Source organism: Sebastes umbrosus, chromosome 1, assembly GCF_015220745.1.
Source record: "Sebastes umbrosus isolate fSebUmb1 chromosome 1, fSebUmb1.pri, whole genome shotgun sequence".
Classification (NCBI taxonomy): domain Eukaryota; kingdom Metazoa; phylum Chordata; class Actinopteri; order Perciformes; family Sebastidae; genus Sebastes; species Sebastes umbrosus.
The window spans coordinates 9,859,396-9,865,548 of NC_051269.1; positions in this window are offsets into that span (position 1 = coordinate 9,859,396).

Sequence of the window (6,153 nt, forward strand, 5' to 3'; positions counted from 1 at the left end):
AAACAGCAAAAAAGACATCTCTTGGCCGACACTTTTCACCTGAAAATGACAAATAACGTTAACGTCAAAGCGGCAGAGCTTGACTATCAGTGCTTAGTTTTTAATAATTAAAGCTGCAGTTGGTAGAACTGGAGTAAATATGATGAAAAAGCAGAGCAGCTGTCAATCACTCAGAGCAGCTGTCAATCACTTGCAAACTCTGATTAAATGGCACGCTGATCAAATATGAATCAATATTCAACAAACAGATATGGTAAATCGAACCAAATGTTTGATTCTTGTATGCATACTAGGTATGTCAATCGATTGAAATATATAATCACGATTAATCGCATGATTGTCCTTAGTTAATTGCGATTAATCTCAAATTAACCTCATAATAAACCTCATAATTAATCTCATCTAACAACACTAAACAATGACAAATATTGTCCATAAACCCTCACAGGTACTGCATTTAGCATCAAAAATATGCTTAAATCATAACATGGCAAACTGCAGCCCAACAGGCAACAACAGCTGTCAGTGTGTCAGTGTGCTGACTTGACTATGACTTGCCCCAAACTGCATGTGATTATCATAAAGTGGACATGTCTGTAAAGGGGAGACTGGTGGGTACCCATAGAACCCATTTTCATTCACAAACCTTGAGGTCAGAGGTCAAGGGACCCTTTTGAAAATGGCCATGCCAGTTTTTCCTTGCCAAAATTTAGCATAACTCTGGAACGTTTTATAACGTCCTTTGTGACAAGCTAGTATGACATGGTAGTAATGGATTCCTTAGGTTTTTTAGTTTCATGATACCAGTATCTTCACACTAACTTTAAAACTGAGCTTGCTATAACCTCTGAAAGATCGAATTGCGTTAATGCCTTAAAGAAATTAGTGGCGTTAAAGTGAACGTTAATGCGTCATTGCGTTAACTTTGACAGCCCTAATACATACATACGGAGTACACACTAAATCAACTTTATACTTGACTCAAAGTTATGATCACAATCTAAATTTGTACCTAATGTGTTTTCTGCCTAATCCATTATGTCTGTGGGGGCAAGGGATGATATATGTGCCAGTTTGACTAGAATGTTACAATTAAGTTAGTTACAGTATATTGCAGTTGTGTGCCACAGCCACTGATGTTGAATGGACTTTGAAACACCCCTTGCTTGATTGTCCAAGGCAGTGGTGGACTCGGGGTGTTTGAGGGGCAGGGGTGAAAACAATAGAAAGGGCACCAGCTGCATGCGGTGGGGCACGAGCACACAGACAGTTTTCTCGCATGTAGGGCGGCCTGTGTGGCATCGCATCGTGTTTTTTTCCACTGGAAGGGCACCCTATAGACGGCACTTTGTCACAGTCACTGTAAAGGAAAAAGAAAAGTAACTATCTACAGCTGTTAGACAAATGTAGTGCAGTTAAAAAAAACAACAACATTATTTACCTCTTGAGATGTAGTGGAGTAGAGGTATAAAGTTGCAAAAAATGGAAATACTCTAGTAAAGTACAAGTAGAATTTGGACTTAAAGCAGCAGTAGGCAGAATGTTTTTGGCATCATTGGGCAAAAAGTCCATAATAACCTTTCAGCATATTGTAATTCAAGTGTTCTGAGCGAAAACTAGACTTCTGCACCTCCTCATGGCTCTGTTTTCAGGCTTTAGAAAATCTAGCCTGTGATGGGAGACTTTGGCCTGATGTCAACATGGCTGCCGGGTCACAAACTTTCTCATTTTACAGCTAAACAGTACACTACAAGATGTTTCTAAAAAACATTTGAGGAGAGAAATAGGCATCACAGTAACAGAATATTGATTCATATTTGATCAGCGCTGGCTAGTTTGACCGTTTGACCGGAGTTTGTGAGTTATCGACAGCCGGCTCAGAGACGGCAGACTCCAGCTCGACTCTGATTGTTTGTTTTCCTCCGGTCTGTGAAATCATGCAGATGTCGTTAGGAGCACCGGAGGACACCGGAGGACACCGGAGGACACCGGAGGACACAGAAGCACATGATGTTTTTTCCGATTACCTGTCTCATGCACTACTGTCAGGATATAGTGACCGTTTTATAAAAATAACTTTTTTAATCAAATTTGCTCCAATTCTACCTAATGCAGCTTTAATTAAACATAAACAATGCTTTGTTTAGTGATTAAATAGTAAACACATAAGTAATTGTAAAGTCTATTCTTAAATTATAAAAATGACATAGTTTACATCCTGAATAACTCCACAAAGGCCGCTGTAATTCTTACATTTACACAGCGAGGAATCTTTATTAGCCTCCTGGAGAGAACTAATGTTTTCTAGGTGGACCTTGTAATGATCACTCCTCCCGTAAAGGCCTATAAGTGGATGGTGTTAAAGTTTCCACAGCCTAGTTAGACACAGCTTTTTCACATTATTTTCACACCCACTGCAACTTTTATCAGGCTCACTCTGAGATTGCATGGTGACAACTGAACAGTTTCTCCTGCAGATTTCTCCTGGTTCTCTCTCCTAGTTGTCACAGGCTGACAGTAGCCCACAGATTTACTGAGAAATGGGTGCAAAGGCGGAGCGGGATTTCTTGACACCATCCAAATTGCAGTCTCAAAACGAGAGCGCTTCATTATCCCCGTCCTATACACCAGTTTACATTGCTTTGAGACAAAAACACATTAGATCGAAGACGCAGTCACACTTGAGAAGCCACAGGAAGTTATTTGACAGCATTTGTCAGCGAGCTGCAGTGAAGAGCACTGAGAGGGAGAAAGAGCAGAGCAGGGCAGAGTGACACATTGAGCCATCATGACTTTCTCAGGGGAGATGATCCATCATCTTTATATATAGCTGTGGAGTGGAGAATGGCTTCAGTCAGTCATTTGTAACACCTCAGATTCTTCCACTCAGAAATACGTTTTTGTGATGTCAGTTAGTCGTCTTGTTCAGAATCCACAATAGAATCCAGTTTTGCTGATTTTCAACTGAGGCTGTCAATCGATTAAAATATTTAATCACGATTAATCGCAACACTATCAACATGGGAGTGGGCAAATATGCTTGCTTTATATATATATTTATTATTGGAAATCAATTAACAACACTTAACAATGACAAATATTGTCCAGAAACCCTCACAGGTACTGCATTTAGCATAAAAAATATGCTCAAATCATAACATGACAAACTGCAGCCCAACAGGCAACAACAGCTGTCAGTGTGTCAGTGTGCTGACTTGACTATGACTTGCCCCAAAACTGTATGTGATTATCATAAAGTGGACATGTCTGTAAAGGGGAGACTCGTGGGTACCCATAGAACCCATTTTCATTCACATATCTTGAGGTCAGAGGTCAAGGGACCCCTTTGAAAATGGCCATGACAGTTTTTCCTCGCCACAATTTAGCACAAGTTTGGAGTGTTATTTAACATCCTTAGAGACAAGCTAGTATGACATGGTTGGTGCCGATGGATTCTTTAGGTTTTTAGTTTCATATGATGTCAGTATTTTCACTCGACCTTTAAAACTGAGCCCTCTGCAACCTAAAAATTGCAAATTGCGTTAATGCGTTAAAGAAGTTAGTGGTTAAAACAAATGTGCGTTATTATCACGTTTACTTTGACAGCCCTATTTTAAACACAAAATTGCTGTTTTGTAGTATTATTTTCTGTATAAGTTTGTGATGGTAATAGGAAACTGATCTAGAATGCAGGCTACGCGGTGACATCATAGGTACTGTGATGAGCTTATGGCTCAGCATTGGCAGAACAGCAGATCTTTAGTGTTTCTTATTGGTCTATGTATTATCCAGAGATGCAATGATTCGTCTACTAAGCAACAATGCCAAACATTTGCTGATTCCAGCTGCTCAAATGTGAGGATTTGATGCTTTTCTTTGACGTACATGATAGTAAATTGAATATTTTCGGGTTTTAGACTCTTGGTCAGACAAAACAATACATCTGAGGATGCCAGCTTGGGCTGTGAGAAACTATAACAAAATGTTTCACTATCTTCTGTCTTTTTACATACAAAACGAATAATTGATTAATTGAGAAAATAATCATCAGATTAATCAACAATGAAAATAATTCTTAGTTGATGCCCCGGTGTTACCGTGCCTGACACTGTGGAGTCAGTTGTAACACATTTTGAGACTGAACTTATAAAAATCGTATTGTTTTTCATAAATATATGGTATCCTAGTTTTGTAGATATGATGGTCAAACAGACTTCAAATGATTGTTTCAGTAACAAAAGATTCAAGATTCAAGATTCAAGATTCACTTTATTGTCATTTCACTGAGTATTTTGCATACACAGAAGGAAACAAAACATTGTTTCTCCCAGCTCCTGTCAGTGCATTAAAAAGGATAGAATAAATAAGTATTCAAATTAATAATACCTAAAAATAAAAAAATTAAATAAGTAAACTTTTCAGACACAATTTCACACAATTTGCAGTCGTGTTTAGCAGCAGAGAAAAGTACATTCATGTCCATTGTAAAGGGCTGTTTGCATTACTGTTCCAAAAATTGTCTTTGACATGTGACTAGCTTTAAAAACTGTTTCTGTTTCAGTGTTACTGCTTGGGGGTTGGATGTTAGTGTGTGTGTGTGGTGAAGCCTAACCACTTGTGGGAAGAAGCTGTTCAAAAGTAAATGTGTCATCAAAAAGACAATAATGCATGTTTTTTTTATTTGCAGTGCAGTATGAAGATAGCAGTAGCAAATTGAATCCAATTTCTAACACTCAGTCTTATGTTCTTTGTCTCAAAACTATGTTGGGGTTGGCCAGATATATATATTATCAATAGGCCTAACATAACATAACCCAAAAATATTTGAATTTGAATAAAAAATTGGCTGAAATTATTGTTACAGTTAATCCTTCATGTCAGCTTCATGTACTTACTTAGTCCTTGATGCGCCTGGTGGCACATAGGGCAAGGACTAAGGATCTCCACTCATCTCTGTTGTTTGCTTTCTTCTCAATGCCGTTCCAGCTGTATCCTCTCGTCTTCATCTCTCCTTCGATGGTTCGCCTCCAGGTTGTTTTGGGCCTCCCTCTTTTTGCGTTTTCCCTCTGGTGTCCAACGCAATGCCACTTTTGTCATGTCATCAGATGGTTTCCTTAATACATGTACCAAGCCATCTCCATCTTCTTCTTATCAATACTGTTTCCATGTCCAAGCACCATGTCTGTCGTTTTGTGTAGTTCATGGTTTGTGATCTTTCTAGGCCAGAATATCCTCATGATCTTTCTGAGGCGGGTATTGTGAAAGCTGGAAAGCTTGCCTATATGTCTCTTTCAGTCATTCTCCAGCACTCAGCACCATATAGAAGTGCAGATAGTACACAGCTGTTGTATAACTTTATCTTGGTGTTTCTAGCTTCATGTAACAGTTGATCAAATCCTAATCACCAACAATCTATTTATGTATTCCAGGGCTGCCCAAAGTTGGCCCGCCATCAGGTTTGATTTGGCCCGCCAGATGTTAGCAAATTCTTTTTTTTTTTTATTATTAAAAGACCCAACCGACTTTACTGTCTTTTGGAGGCCGTACCAGGCTCTGGTTTATGGTTAGAAGATAGTGGCATCATATGAAACTAGAAAACCTACAGAGAGGACTCCATTATACCAACCATGTCATGTTAGCTTGTCAGGAAGGAGGCTAACACTCTAAAGCTGGGTGAAATTTTGGTGAGGAAAAACTGGCATGGCCATTTGTCAAGGTGTCCCCTTGACCTCTGACCTCAAGATATGTGACTGAAAATGGGTTCCATGGGTACACACAAGTCTCCACTTTACAGACATGCCCACTTTATAATAATCACATGCAGTTTTGGGGAAAACATGCAGTTTTTTTTAATGCAGTATACATGGGAACTTGGGATCCAAGTACCATTTTGCATCTTAACAATACAATACAATAGGTGTTTCATTTTGAGTTCCAGTTTTGGCCCTCCAAGGGAAAAGTTTGGGCACCCTTGATGTATTCCTTCATCAGCTGTGGAGCAACAGCAATATTGGCAAAAGGTTTTGCACATTATCAGTTCACACAGAGACAAATCTTAAATCATCCATGAGGAGAAAAGTGGTGAAGGAAGAAGGAAGGAAGGGAGGGAGCTGGAGGAGGAGGAGGAGGAGGAGGAGGAGGAGGAGGAGGAGG